General features: G+C 46.1%; 1 protein-coding gene across 1 annotated transcript in view; it reads right to left on the reverse strand.

Moving 5' to 3' along the window:
- LOC124150126 (dnaJ homolog subfamily C member 13-like) overlaps positions 1 to 16,531 on the reverse strand; it is a 592,425-nt gene that overhangs the window by 461,976 nt on the left and 113,918 nt on the right. The gene's annotated exons all lie outside the window — the stretch shown is intronic.

Genomic DNA, 16,531 nt, shown 5'->3' on the forward strand with positions numbered 1-16,531 from the left:
GGTTGTCGAAGAAGATCTCTGCGAAATGGCAATGGGAGAGGTTCTTCCATCAGAAGAGAAAAAAATCTGGGAAACCATAGTCTACTGGGCCAGATTGGTGTGATCAGAATGATAATACAATATGTTAGTTCTATTTTTTCAGATCACTTAGTCTAGAAGAATTCAGGTGAGAAAGGCATAGGCCAAGAGGTCAGTCGAATCCATTGACTAGGGAATCTAGATGAAATGACACCGGTTTGGAGCCTGGCTGACGTTAGTGGGAAGCTGATGATTCAGACAAGTTGCAGCCAAATCCAAATGTGGAGTGTCCCACAGCACTGTGATCCATTGGAAGACATCTGGATGGAGGGTCCATTCCGTAGACACGATCCCGTCTGTCCAGGAGAAACTGTCAGCACTTGTAAGCGTCTGCCAAGGCAAATAGCCAAGTAGTTTCTGCCATCAGGGAATGGGACTTGGTTTCTCCCTGTTTCCCACTGTGGTGTTGTCTGTGGCGACTAGAACTGACTAGAATCAACATAAAACATGGCTTTCATCTCTCGACAATTGATGTGGAGGGTCCCATCTCCCAAAGGTCTGTGATCCCTGTATCTGTCATCCATGTGGTCTCCCCATCCTGAGTTCGAGGTGTCTGTGATGAAATGATATGCTAGTGGCGAGGGAAATGAGGGAAATGACCGACAGTCCGATAGACCTCCAGTGGAGGCATAAATGTAAGTTGGTTGGTAAGGACACTCGGCTGTCAAGAAAAAGATCCCGTATGGCATTGATCTAGTATTGTAGGGAATGTAACTGTACCCTGCCCCTGTCATATACAAGTCATATACTGCAATGACTTGCTGAATAGGGACATCAACCATCTGATTGGCCTTCACTGGTAAGTTGATGGTAGAGACATCAAAATGCTCGGTGGTATCGTGTCTGACTTCATTGATGATGTTCCTAAACTGGTCGTTCAAAAGTTTGGGGTCCGCAATGGGCTTCGTCATCACTATCTTTTTGGCCTCAGACGAGAAACTCTTCAAGAACAGATTGTGATAGAAGTTGTTGCCGTTGCATCCATAGAAGTCCTAACTTGTGTAGGGAGGCGCTCCTCTTGCATACGCACAATAGTGTTGAGCAAATCTGTAAATTGGGCCAACTGGATCAAGACGCGTGTCGGGGGATACCTTGTCATATGAAGCTTGAAATGGTGTGATAGCGTGACGAATGCCGGCCACAAATCAATTGATGTAGGTGCTGATACCCATTGAGTATTTATTTACTTTGGATAAATCCTTGACTCAGTTGGCTGGGAGAGTGAGCTTCATGTTTGAATTCTTAACCAGAGAACAGTGGAACTGCGAATCAAGAGTCTGATAACGTTTCCTCTTCATATTAGGTAGAGAAAGCCTGGATTTTACGTATCTGGTCCATGGTCTGATCGATAATCTTTTGTGTATAAACTAGGCCACAGGAGAGTCTGATGAACGTGGATGACATAACAGGGGCGTGGCAGCCCTAATACTCTGGCATCTGAGGCGGAGTCATGTGGTCCGTACAGGATTGAGCATGGGAAATGTAATGGTAAATGGCATCTAACATATCCACAAAGGACAAGTTAGACCCATAGACCTGTGGACGGGACCTATGTGGACGAGAAATACTCCTTCCAAATCCTCCTGGCGTAAGGAGGTGTCCGGACAAGAGCCGTGTGGTTGTTGTGATTCCAGATAGTCACTGGGTCATTCTCTAATTGGTGTCCATGACTCCAGTAAAATGTTGAGAATGGAAGAAGATGACGAAAACCCGTGAGCAACGGGCTACATATGAACATGTTGATCAGCTGTGCACCTACACGAACATCAGTGTTGGTGCTGAGATAAGTCAGTAAAGGGGTCACGGGGTCACGTGGGTAAGCATTGGCGCCCATAGCTGAGACGATCCAGTGACTGCAGACTCACAGTCTGTGTGGTCCCAGTGAGTATCGGGTGGAGTCTTGTTGTAACTTGTGTGGGAATCCAAACGGTGAATATCCTGCTGAGGGTCTGCACGATGTCGAAACCAGAGTGGCAACCGTGAAGGTTGCACATCCCATGGGGGGGTAAGCTTAACGGCTGGCCGGCTGAGGGATTCAGATCTAAAGCTCTGGTGGCCTCACGGGTGTGGCTCTTGGAGCAGATGATGATCTACGTGGCTCAAGTGGAAGCTGTCCCCCCATGCAGCCTCTTGGCCGGAGGATTCTTTGGAGCCTGTTGTGAGGCATTCCACTGCAGCTGTTCAATTTCCAGAGCTAGAACCAATAAACAGGACTCAAACAACCTTTTCCAGTGAGATCTTTTTGGGGCAGAAAATTCAGCAAATTAGGTTTTCTGACAAAATTTGGTTTTCTTGATTTGTACCAGCATTTTCAATCCAGTTGTTTCATAGCAGATGATGTTTACTTAGTCATGAGTACACTTTGAAAGAATTTATGAACATCGTCAAAGGTCAAAAAAGGTCAAACTTAAAAAGAGTGCAAAAAGACAGAACATGAGACCCACATAAATCTACACATTTACCACATTAACTACATTTTGAACGAAATACAGCCTTGTTTCTCACCTGAATTATGAACAAACAATGGTGGGATTGTTTAAACAAAGTTCCAGATCCATAGGCCTTGTAGTTCCACAGAAAATATAAAAAACATTAATACTCGAAAAACAGGGGGTACATGAAGGGCAAGGTCATAGCTTATTCAAAAATCAAAATATGCCAATAATCAAAGATCTGAGGGCATCCCATTACGGGTCACGTCAGAACGACCTTTTGCAAATTTTGACCGACCAATGAAATGACTGACAAGAAATCGACATTAGCCAATCAGAAGGCAGCTTTCTCGAGCTTTATGACACTAGTTTCAAACTGGGGACTACACATCGATACATATTTTGACGTATTCTCGATTAATTAAAACTGATAAGAAGAGCATTCTGGAATGGCTTATAGATGGCCTAGATTGTATGGATATAATCATAAAACCCGTAACTGTCCTTCGGAATACCCCGTGTTAAATATTTTGTGCTTGCCTGATTAGAAAACACATGCCGACTGTAACTTTCATGATCTGGTAAGCGACGCTCTGATTGGTTGAATGAAAGGTCGTTCTGATGTGACCCTTAATGATCCTCAGATCTTTGTTCAGCGATAGCGAGAACTAAGATCAGATTTTAATGAGATTGATTACATCATAGCCACAAATTCCCATTTTGGAAAAATCACACTATAAAATCTTTAGATTTTTCAACAGACGTCCTCTTCACTGCCAATTATCCCACAGTTTTGAGGTAAACTCTATCCCTTGTCAAACTGCATCTGCGCATACGCAAGGCAGGAAAAAATCACTTCTTTCCAACAACCCTTCATCGACTAGATGTAAGATATTTTGGGGAGGTAGGAGGGACTATTTCCTGATGTAATAGAGGTAGTATTCTTAGAATTATACACAATGATAACTATTGTTTGATAATTCCTACGAATATCCTACCTCTATTACATCATAGCCAATATTTACCAGAGGGACAGGTGGGATCTGTCATCTAGTACTCCCGGATAATTGGCAGCAGTGAAGTGAGGGAAACATAGGCGCAACAGGGTATGAACCAATGCCGGACTTCTTGATTTCACCCTTAGTAAACCTCCAGAAGACTTGGCACTTGTGGCGTCCTTCCCGTTTTAACTGACCTCATAATTGTTACCTGTTTTGGGTGATATATGACCTCATTTTTTATGTTTCTCTCCGATTTCTGACGTCACTTCAGGTTCTGAGAACATCTATGACGACACTTTTGGTTCAATCTCTTGTGACATCATTTGGGTCACTATGACGTCACTTCCGGTTCTGAGGTCATCTATGACGTCACTTCCGGTTCATCTTTCACTGTGGCGTAGCTATATACTTGTTGCTCTATAGCCAACAGCATATATACTTATCGCACCTCACGTATGAAAATGACAAACTTTTTTATTCCACCCCACGAGTCTCTCTCAACAACACAAGCATCCGAATAACGTTCCCCATGGCGTCTCTCTGCTCGTCAATCGTCGACGCACGGTGTCCTCACTAATGTGTCGCTGGTGTGTCCCCATGGTCTGTCGAGCAGTTTCCGCAGCAGTAACAAAGCAATCTTGAAGATGCTGTCTCACAATCTGACGATCCTGACATAGGGTGGTGACCCTTGGTCTTCCACTACGTGGTCGGTCATCTGTAGTGTTAGTGGCCTGGTACCGTTGCTTGGCATGTCAGCAATTGGCAATCTTGGCATGTTGTAGCAATTCATTAGCAAATGAATGTTATCTGATGTGGGTGGATTTTTGTAGGGCAAGAAATGGGGGAATGCATGTGCATTTCAATTTGCACGGGGCTCAGGTCATCGGGTTACCATGGCCGTTGCCGTGATGCGTTTGGGCGATCGGTTTTATTGTCATCTGCTTTGGGTTTTTTTATCATCAAATTTTATTTTTCTGGACAAGGTAATGTTGAATTTTAGAAACTTTGAATAAAATTACCCAGATTTTTAAATGACATTTTTTCATGCAATGTTACTTGGTGTGATGTGTTTTTTGCGGTTCAGTATAGTATCTCAGAGCTCTGATGGGGCATAATAGTCTATCTGGATGATATGTTTTACTGAAGGATGGGATAGAGTATTGTCTATGTCCTAGAGGCCCAAACGCTGATGCCTGCTTTTTGGCGATAAATACTGGTAGTGATCTGAAAGATATTGTGCTCCAGTCTTGTGAATGCATAATAGATGCGATATCAATTGCGTGAAGCTCAGACACTCTAGCAGCTGTAGCTAACGCTAAGAGGAAGGCAGTCATTTTAGACACTGTTAAAAATGTAGCCTCTGCCATTGGTTCATATGGAGCTTTCATCAGTGCAGCGGTACGATGGATAAATTCCATTTCGGGAAAATGCGTGGGTTTTTTATGTCTTCCCGTGAAAAAGATTTCATGAGCCGATTAACGACTGGGTGAGATCCTATGGATAAATCCAAACCCTTTCTCGTTTCTCAGTTGAAGAAGAAAATCAGCCACTATAGGTATTGTTATATTTTCGTCACGCAAACCTCATTCTATTCGCCACTGGCAGAAATTTCTCCATCTGATGTAATAGATAGCTGAGGAAGCTGGTCTCCATGAGCTAGCAACCACTTCTTAAGCTGATTTAGAGAAACCAGAAACTTGCATCTTTGTCGCGATAGTTTGCAGTCGTTAAGGTGGAGATTTGTCAGATTGCCGTAAAATATGTCCGATTTTGGTTGGTGGAGGAGATCGTGACGTTCTGGCAGTTTGAGAGGCTCTTCTATGAGAAGTGGAATCACTCAATGGAAACCACGCTCTGATGGGCCACGCTGGGGCCATCAGAATTATGATGCAATCTGTGTCCTCGATCTTCCTTATTACTCTGTCCAGGAGAGACCAAGGAGGGAAAGCTTAGGCAAACATCCCTTGCCAACTCATGGATAGGGCGTCGACCTGAAGGGCTAATGGATCTGGTACTGGGCTGACATAAACAGGAAGTCGATGGTTTAGGCATGTGGCAAACAAATACAGGTGAGGGGTATCCCACGTTGAGGTTATCCACTTGAATACCTCGGGGTGGAGAGTCCATTCCATGGGTACAGTCTTGGCAGTCTGCAAGTGTGTTCACTTTTCTCAGTATGTGCCGGGCTTCTATCCTGCAACTCACTGAGTCTGCCAAGGCAAACAAGAGTGCTCTGAGAGCACAACATCCCCTGCATGAATGTTTTTAACGAGTTTACATTTTCTTTGTATTTTATGAAATAACAACAGTAGATGGCACTGCATTGGAAACAAATTGTGCAGAACATTTTGTTGGAAGTAATCCAGTCTGAATGCTAATGCCATAAGGATGTAGCTCACCCACAAAAGCCTTATACAAGGAAACTAACTATAGTTATAGTTATAGTTAGATATTGTGATATTCTCTGGAAACTGGAGGAGGAGTAGATTTCATGAAGCTCCGTAAAACAGGGGCAGTAATGCAGTAAAATTTGTCGAAATGAAGCGGGACTGCGAAAGGCGTATCATCAACATGTCGACATCTTGTGTGTAGAGTGTCAGGGATATTCTCTGGAAACTGTAGGAGGAGTTCATTTCACAAGCTTAGCACCCTCTCTCACAATTAGGCAAATGAAGCTCCGTAAAACAGGGGCAGTAACTGTCAAAATTTGTCGAAATGAAACCGGACTGCGATATGCGTATCATCAAGATGTCGACATCTTGTGTGTTGAGTGTCAGGGATATTCTCTAAAAGCTAGAGGAAGAGTTGATTTCACAAGCTTAGCACCCTCTCTTACAATTAGGCAAATGAAGCTGAAGCTCCGTAAAACAGGGGCAATAACTCTGTCAAAATTAGTCGGAATGAAACAGGACTGCGATATGCATATCATCAACATGCTTAGTACCCTCTGTGGGACGGACAGACGGATGGACTGACGGACTGCGCCACGACATAATCCCCCTTCGGGCCATTCTGGCCCGGCGGGGGATAATAAAAGCGTATACTCCCTCAACAAAAGTGCTGACCTCGTGCCCCCTTGATGTTGTATGTACGCTACCACCGTGGTGTTGTCTGTAGCTATCAGTACCGACAAGTGGTGTAGTAGGTGGGCCCATGCCTTCATTGCTTGGACAATAGCCCTCATTCCCAGACAATTTATGTGCAATTTTTTGTCTTGATTTGACCACATTCCTTGGATTGTGACATCGTCCATATGTGCACCCCAACCTTCGCCTGATGCGTCTGTATATAGATGGTGTAACGGTGGGGGGAACATGAGAGGGATGCCTGGCATGACGTTTTGACACCAAAACCACCATCGTAGTTCCGATAGTTGGCTGTGAGCCGGTTGTATTGCGTCTTCCAGATCCATATTTCTGGTGGTGTTTATCCATGCTTGTAGTGGACATAACTGAAGTCTCTCTCTGTAAGTAAGATCTTGGATTGATGTCAGTGTGCCTAGGCAAGACATCCACCAACAATGTGACCTGCTGGGTTGGTTGAGAGCACTCTGAATCTTCTCTATAGCTCTTAGATATCTGTCCTCTGGGGATTGTAAAATGCCTTTTGAAAGTTGAAACCTCGCCCCTATGTACACGATGTCTTGAGTTGGTATAAATTCCGACTTGACGGGATGTAGCAGGAAAGCCAAGTGAGATAGAAGTTGAATTAGAAATATTGTGTTCTGCAATAATTCTTGATCGGCAGAGAGGAAATCGTCTTTATAGCCGTGGAGTCTTATAAGATTTAGATAGGTGAAGCCGATGATGGGATTGATAATCCGTGTAAAAAGCCATGGTGCTATTGATATTCCAAATGGAAGCATGTTGAATTTGAACCTTGGACCGTTTACTGCAAAGCGTAGGTTGGGTTGACAACTCGGGTGAATAAGTACATGCTGGTAGGCATCCTGTAGGTCCAGACTGACTAGCCAGTTTCCTAGTTTGAGGTAATTGCGTAACTTTTTTACTGATTCCATTTGAAACTTTGGTGGACGTACTAGGTAATCTCTGTTGAGAACCTTTAGGTCTATTATCATGCGTATCTTTGTAGAGTTCTTTTTGGGGACCAGAAAAACTATAGAGTAAAACCCCTTTGTAGTGTCTGACTTTTGTAAGATGCTAATGGCCCCTTTGTCTAGTAGTTCTCGTATAGAGAGTTGTGGCCGCTAACTTGGCCCCTACTAGAAGAAAACGTCGTCCTTTGGGGTGGACTACAAGCTCCGGATGCTGTTGGAAATGGAGTTTGTACCCTCTTTTTACTACTTCAATCAGCCAAGGGTCGCCCGTAATTGACTTCCAATTTTTGGCATATAGTGACAGACGACTGCCGACTGGTCCCGCAGTAGGCGTTTAGATGAACTTGGGTAACCGGGAATTGAGGTCCATTAACATCGCAAGGTCGACAGGGTTTGGCTGGGAGATTCTTGGGTGTAGAGAGTCACGCCCGGCGGCTACTTCTACCTCTGGTATAGAATTGACCACGACCTCTGCTTCTTTGGTACTCATGTCTCCCTCGGCATGGTCTGGAACAGGATGAGCTTTTCAAAGTGGAGGCACGAAAAGACTCACGTCCTGACATAACATGTCTGCGCTTAGGCGGATCCGTGTGACTCTGGGTGTCAGCCGACCGTTTTTCATTAAGCTTTGAAGCCAATGAGATAGTGGAATATCTGATTAGTGGTGCGTGAAATCTCATCAATCACAGAGGTTAGTCTGCCGTTGAAGAAATGGGGCACCAATATCGACTGAGACATCAAACCTAGTCTAAGTGGATCTGAGATATTGTGTCTAACCTGTTGAATAAGATGATTCCGTTGAGAAAGCAAGAATTGTGTGGACATCCATACCTGTGCAGATTGCAGATCTTCGTGGGCATCTTCAGTATGTTATCCAGCACACTATGAATGAAACCAACTTGTTCCAAATTCATCTCAACTTTTGTGCCACAAGGTGGGCCAATAAATTCCTCACAGTTAACAGGGGGAAGTACATGTCTGATGCCTGCTGCAAACCAGTTCATATACGTGCTAATATTTATCATCTGCTTGTTAACACTGTCAAATTCTTTGAATTTGTTCATCTCAACATTCATCCTGGGTGTCTGACCAGATCAAAATATTCAACATCAATGGTAGGAGATGTGGGGAATGGACAATTGTGAGTTTTATAACATTGTCTCCCTTCGTGAGGATAAGGAATGCTAAAAGCTCTACTGGTAGAGGCATTTAAATCTGCATTCATTTTTGTGACCACATTATCAGTGAATGATGGATATTATTGACTAGGGACCAGCGGTCGCATTCTTTTGGAGACGCATTAATTTCACGATTTACAGTATTTAATGTGACACTATGTGACACTCTGGCATAGTTTATCATGATGATCTGAATGCATTAAATGCAAAAGCATTGACAAATGTTGTGGTGACAGTTTCAAGTCATATCACAGATCAACAAGAACACAAGACATCTTTACTCACTCCAAAACACTAGTCTGAGATTGAGTACATCACTGACACATGATGCAGAACAGTCAGAGAAGTGACTCACAGATGTTCAACTAGATCGTCCATCATCTAAGGCAGGTCTTGAAATTATCTGGCAATGGGACTATCAAATCTGGCTTGTCCTGGTTGAGACAAAGGCTCGACCAGGCTGAAGACGTCCTTTCCTTGCAGAATCCTGCAGACACTGCCAGCCGTGGACCTACAAGTCCTGACTGAGAATCTGCAAGAGTCAATGATTGTATCTCAGTGGAACCATTGGGATGCCCTTGTTGGTGTTGAACAGGCCTCCCATTAACTGAAGTGACCAAAATGGGACTGGATACAAACTTCTTGTTTCATTTGAATGCTCACTGGTAATTCTTAGAGTTGCCAGTCAACCGGGACTGACAGTTTCAAACGCTAGCAGGAACACTTAAGAAGTCATTCCTTCTTTCTTGTTGTTATCCTCAATGTAACATCGGGTGGAACAGGTCTCATATCCATCATATCCCAATGACGACCATGATTTGGCTGGAGAGACATAGAGGGTATTATATGAGTGTTCATGTCATTTCCCGAGCAAATTTAGGCATGAGTGTCGTAAACATTGTATGACATGAACACAAATATAATGCTTTATTTATCACGGAAGAAGCTGTCAACATACAAAGACAAATTTTAGTGTTTACCTTTAAGGATAGCAAGTTGCAACGGCAGCGGAACCACAATTTGTTGAAGGACGTCTACAATCTTCAGCTATGACCTCACATCACAATAAGATTTGAAGGACAACAAAATGGTGTCTGGATGACGGAATCAATACACTGTTGTCTCATGACATGATATGATCCAAGGGCACATATGCATTTTATGAACCCCCATATGTTTGACCTCGTATGTAATATATTATACATATATTTTCTCCCCTGCACACAAAGTGAAGCGTCACTAAAATAACCAAATATTGCCAGAATATTCTAGTCTGTTGATGTGCTGTCCCCTCATATGGCGACTGCACTAAATGAACAAGATTTAGTAGATAAACACACTGTGTTTTCAATGTAGAGTTACTAGGTTATCTGTAGATTTAACCACTCCAAACTGAATTTGGAACCGAACATACATACTCCTTAATGCATATCACTGCTTGTTTTTGACAGAGAAAAGAGCTGTGTGAAGGTCTTCGCTTGAAGAAGTTGTTCCAACTAGCTGAATGGCCAGCCCATCACGCAGCTCCCACGTGACCAAAGGAAGTCATGTCATGGATCCTCACATTACTCTGGAATCCGGACATCAGAAGGCATCATGGGGAGGTAGATCTGCAATGGGTGGGTCCCTTTAGACGCAGTAATGCAGGATAAGTATACAAATATAAAAAATATCTAGAATTTTACTAGATTTTTTACTTATCCTGCATTACTTCTTAATGCATCTTTATCGGACGGAACCAGAGCCGGGCATACCTTCAGATGTGAACTTTCATCTTTTATTTCCAGACTCTGTTCCCTAGCCAATCCTTGGCTGTGTGGTCGGCTTCGGGTGACCACTCCATGTGTGGGAACCTCCAATTCCCTCAGCCCGTCCTCGGCAGTGTGGTCGGCATCAGGTGACCACTCCATGTATGGGAAACTCCGTTTCCGTCAGCCTGTCTGCGGTTGTATGGTCGGCCTGGATGACCATTACATGGAAGGGAAGAGTCAGGTATGCGTTGTGTCCTGGTACTGCGCAGCCTGACAATAACTCTGGGTTAGGTCGAGACTGGAGTACCGAGCCGTATGCAAGTTGGGCATGAAGTCCAGGGCTTACGCCAGGGGAGGTCGAAAGGCCGGCTCTGGACTTGGAGGTGAGGTCAGTGACGTGTAGTAGAGGAGCCTGTTGGGCACTACTAACGGACCAAGTTGTGCGTTCCTAGCACATCCTCCAATACAACATCTCGCATATGGTGACTGGCGACGAATGTGTTTGATAGCCAGGACACCTCTCCATGATGGCAAGTAGAGCTCATTTGGTGGAGGCAATCACCCGGGTCTCATGTGGGTTGTTGGAGCCTGGGGGTCCAATCCTGCGGCCTCATAGGCCTGGAGAATGAAGGCTCGTAGCAAGAGAGCAATCATGTTGCGGCTACCTTCCGCTTGCGAGGTCGCAGCTCTATACCGGAATGAAGAGGCGTCGTCATTGTCTATGGCGTTCCTTGGATCGTCTGATATAGCAACGGAGTGCTCTAACGGGATAGGGGAGGGATGAGGAACGATCTATCTGGCTGTCATAGGAATTGATTCTTGGCGAAGCAGTCCCAGCACAGTCCAAGATGCACGGCTCCGTGTGCTCCATCCTCAAAGTAGACGCGCATGACGTCCAAGGTGTGTAGCTCACTGACACGGGCTGCTGTGGCGAGCGCCAGTAGGAAGACCATTTTCTCATCAGATTGTAGGATGAAGTCGCTTCGAGTGGCTCGAAGGGCGCGTCTCTCAGCGAGGTGTGAATGACATTCAAGCCCCAAGCTGGTGTACGAGATTTCGCCTTTTGGTCTTCCAGCCTGAATGAGCTGTCCTGGCAGTTCCGGAAGATCGGCGCATGACGTAAATCCCGGACCTACCAGGACGGAGTTGAGCGCCACAAGGTAGGGGATGATGGTACTGCCATTGAGCTTACACTTGTGACGCAGATGGAGCATGAACTCGGCCAGGAATTGAGGCGATACAGATGTGGGGTCTAGGTGCTTGCCCCTGCAATAGCTCTTGTAGGATTGCCACTTGTCATCATAGAGGCTCCTGATGGTTGGGCGATGTGCCATCGCGATGTCCCTAGCCGCCCTGGCTGAGTAGCCTTTGGCGTTCAGTGCTTCCTGTAAATGGACCAGACGTGAAGACATAACCTGTCTGGTCGTGGATGTGGCTGTCTGCTGTGAGCAGATGAGCAGATTTGGCCAATCTGGGTGTGGCATTGGGTTGACGTTGGACAGCTCTCTGAGGTTGAGGAACCAAGCCCTCGCTGGCCACCAGGGCGCGACCAAAGTCAGATTGAGGTTCGATGTCGATCTGATCTTCTGGACGACTTTTGGAAGGAGTACAGGTGGCGGAAAAGTGTACGCTTTTAGTCCTTCCCAGGGGACGCTGAAAGCATCGACTGCCCAAGCCAGTGGATCCGGCACCGGAGATATGTAGGTCGGGATCTGGTAGTTCTGGCTGGTGGCGAATAGGTCTATGTTGGGGAGACCGTGGGAGCCACTTTGTCTGGCTGAGAGAGGGCATCCACTAAGATGTTTTGGCAGCCCGGGATGTGGTGGACCCCAGATGATCCACCAGGTGAAACAATTGGAACGTCTGTTGAAGGAGCAAAGTCGAGTTCCGAAGGCACCATAAGACAGTGATGTTGTCTTTTGAGATGGAGAGCCGGGCCTGCTTCCAGTGAGCGATGGCCAAGGCGCTGATCGGCGAGCCACAGCCCCTAGGCAACCTGTCCCTCCAGGTGTGTGCCCCATCACTGCAGGGGCATGTCTACAAATAGGCACAGAGAGGTCATAAGAGAGAGGCTGCCTATGACATTCGATTCCACCGTCCACCACGGTAGATGCTGCTTGAGATGATCCGGGAGGACGATGGAACATCTGAACTGGGCGCCTTGGAGCCTTTCTCTGTAGGTCAAGTCCTGCGCTGAGGTTAGGAGGCCCAGGAGGACTTGCCATTGGCGATGAGTGCGTGGAAGGTGGAGAGCTGGAGTCAGATGCACCTGCTGCGCTCCCACCGGTCTCCGAGAAGAGATCAAGCTCCGTTTGGAAGAGGAACTGAAGGCGATTTGAGGGTGTCAACTCTGACATCCTGAGGTTGATCTTCCACCCCAAAAGGTACAGGAGCCAGGAGTCCCTGCGGCGAAGTAGAGTGACGGTGTCCCAATGATTCAGGAGACAGTTGTCTATGTATGCCTCGAACTGAATATTTTGGAGATGGTGGTAAGCTGTGTGAGTAGCCACGGTGTCGAAGAAAATCCAAATGGGGGAACCGCCCATTGGTAATGGACCCGGTCATCGGGATGTATAGGAACATGTCAATAGGCGTCCTCGAAATCCAGGCTGATGAATACATCCTGTGCCTGGATCCGGGATTGCAGCAGCCTGAGGTGGTCATCCTGAATAAGGTTGACGCCCCAGGTAGCGTTTGTTGAAAGTGGTGAGGTTGTTGATCATCCTGTGTTTGAGTCCTTCTTGGGGACAAGGGAGAGAGGTGAATAGAAGCCTGGTGTTATGGCTGGGGCGCGTATAACCTCTATTGCTTTCTTGTCCAGCAGCGCCGAGATGTACTGGATTGGTAGGGGGGTAGGTGGCTATGGGCAACAACGTGAGCGGCGGGTTGTCTATAAGTGCCAGCTTGTACCCATGTAGCGGTGGGTCGTCTATAAGCGCCAGCTTGTTCCCATGTCGGATGATGTGTGTGACATATGGGTCCCCCGGGATCTGCCAGCAACAACCCAGTCTGGAGTGTCGACAACTTGGACGACTGGAAGTCTCGTGCTTGTCTGGCTATTCACTTGAAGTCCCTGCAGTCGGCGTTACCTCCCTTGGAGTGGCCACGGCGGGACTGTTATGCGCCCGATGCCATGCCTTTTCCTCTACCCCGAGAGGTTGAGGTGAGGCTGTGCCACTGGGGCTGGAGGGTGTTGCATCGCGGCTGGTATGAGCCAGACTGGGACGCCTCAGCGAAGACTGGCTGTGACACCCTAGCCAGGGTCTTGAGAGCTGTCTCGTCTCGGGCGAAGGCTGAGACTCGGTATTGAGTCATTGATGTACAGTGACAGGCGTCTGGTCGAGTGGTTGCAGTGTTACGCATAAGTGATCATGCAAGCCAGTCTGTACAAATACACTGCACCGATCCCATAAGGTCGGTTGACCTGATTACGGTTGACGATGTTTACAGTCATAGTTCTTGACACGTGACATGTATGTCGTCCTGCGCAGTAAACTGTAACCCTGTATGCTGAGTGGACTAGTTCAAGCTCCACACACAGCTAATCCCCTGTGAACCCTGTGGTTGGCAGACCAGTGGTGTGTCCGAGTTCTGAGTAGGAACTGTGACGTTGCCGGTGTAGGGGCAAGTTGATCCTCATGACAAGAGTGACAATTGGTCCGGTGTTGTGAACGATGACCCAGTTGGGTACCCGGAAGCATATGACGATTCTGTTGAATACCGAATCGGTCATGGGGTTGTGATCGTCAACTGTGGTGCAGATAATATCTACCAGATGCCTCGGGTAGGGATATCTTTGAGAGTATGTTCGCTTTCTCCGAGGAAACGTTCAACCAACGTTGATAGAAGAGGAATAATTGGCAGGAGATTTCCACAGAACTGTCACCACGAGGCTAGGCACTTGCAGGATCTTGGGAAGTGTTGGAGCGCCGTTGTATGGACGCCAATCAAGTGTCCAGCGACCGCTCTGGTCTCCGTAGGTAGTTGGCCCTGGGGAGCTGACAATCTCATAGGCCTGTAGAATGAGAGCAGGTAGCCACAAGGATATCCTGGAATGGCTATCGTCTGTCTGCACGGTTGTCCCGGGTGTGCATCTGTAGAGGGGCACTTGGGAGAGGCACAAGGTTAGGCTCAACCATAGACGCTAGGATAGACGCCTTCAAGGACGCTGTAGACGGTGCTTTTGTATAGGCGTCTGTATAGGTGTCCGAAGAGGCACAGGCGTCTGTATAGGCGCTGTTTAAGGATAGGCGCTATCTGTATAGGCACTAGTAGAGGCGTCTGCAGGGGCACTGTAGACGGCGCTTGTAGAGGTGTCTGTATAGGCGCTGAGGCAATAGGCGTCAGCGTCTGTTGCATGGCTCGCAAGTACTGATGTACTGGAGGAGAGGGGCGTCCATCATAGGCGACTGGGCCATAGGGTGCCATGCGTCTGTCCGGTGGACTGGAAAGGCGCCGTTCAGATAGACGCAGTAGTGGTCGCCAGGGAGCTCTGGGTAGAGACTGAGACCATGGGGCCTGACATCATGGTAGTAATGGAGGTCGTGAAGTATCGCCCGTGATAGCCGATCTGGTTGTGGGCGAATACTCGGAGAAGTTTACCATAGTTTTCTTCCTGAAGAAAACGCCAGCAGGTGTACAAAAGTTATGCACATGTTTAAACATACAATGTTTCACAAGATACAAACCGTGTGCACACAACACAAGCACAATGAACATTAACTCAAGAAGCAAAACACGTAAGGGTTTGAACAAGTTTATGCTACAGATCTTCTCTCAGCAAGTGACAAGAGTAATGTGAGGATCTGTGACGTCAATTCCTTTGGTAACGTGGTAGCTGCGTGATAGGGTTGGCCTCTCAGCTAGTTGGAACAACTTCTTCAAGCAAAGACCTTCACACAGCTCTGTTCTCTGTCAAGAACAAGCAGTGATATGCATTAAGGAGCAATGCAGGATAAGTAAAAAATTGTACAGTATTTTCTTGAGTATAGTGCACACCCAAGTATAATGTGCACCCCCTCTAGTGGATTCAGTATTTTGGAGAAAGAAAAAAAATCGAAGATTATTGGTATATCTCCTATGACTAAGTAAAACACAAACTCTTTGGTGTTAGCAAATATCTTCAGTGAAGCAGCAAGGGGTGAGTCCAGTGTTGTGAGTGGGTTGTCAATCAGAATTGGCGCTCCAAATGCTCAAGCAGTTCATTTACACTGTAATACTTCACTCAAACTCATGACAGGCACTGAGAGCATGTAGCACGGCAACTTTGTATGCTAACATGAGGTGGGCACCTCCAAAGAAAACTAAGCAAGCCTTGTAAAGCTTACGTTCTACACCGCACGTCACTATTATGCCGTTATATTGCTCACTGTGACACAAAAGATATGACATCACAGTCGTATATCGAAAAGCGCCAAATAGAAAGCTCTCAGTTCTCCTTAAAAGTTGAATTTGAAATACATTCTCTTTGTAGATTTCTATCGTGTCTTCTGCACGAAATGTATTGCTACACATCCTTTGAATATTTTAGGAACAGCAACTTTGCATAATGTAGCCTATGATTGTACATAAATACAATAATGGCTGTAAAAGAAGTACTATTCTACAAATATCTGCAACTGCAGTGATGAGGCCTTCAAAATTGGCTGTTTCAATCACAGGGGTTTTGTTGTGATTTGATAACCACTGATTGACCAATCAAAATCAAGTATTTTCCAAATTCATGGTAGAATGTATGATCAAGTTAAAGAAATGGGCATAAATTGAGACAAGGCTGGGTTGCCTTCAAACAATACACTCCTTTGTGCTTCCTGGTGTGAGCTGAGCCTGTAGATGCCTAAAGACGATGTAGTAAATGGAACAGGCTCCGCTCCTGTATGTCGAGGCGATACCCAGTCTTTAACCTGCCACTTACGGGAGACAGTATCATTGTGACAGGTCAGCAATATCAGGCCCCATTAGTCCTGTCACTCATGATAAAATAAGCTGCCTGCTATAATGTTGTAACATCTTTCTGATAGCCATAGGCCATAGC

Source organism: Haliotis rufescens, unplaced genomic scaffold, assembly GCF_023055435.1.
Source record: "Haliotis rufescens isolate VD_foot unplaced genomic scaffold, xgHalRufe1.0.p SCAF_4, whole genome shotgun sequence".
Taxonomy (NCBI): domain Eukaryota; kingdom Metazoa; phylum Mollusca; class Gastropoda; order Lepetellida; family Haliotidae; genus Haliotis; species Haliotis rufescens.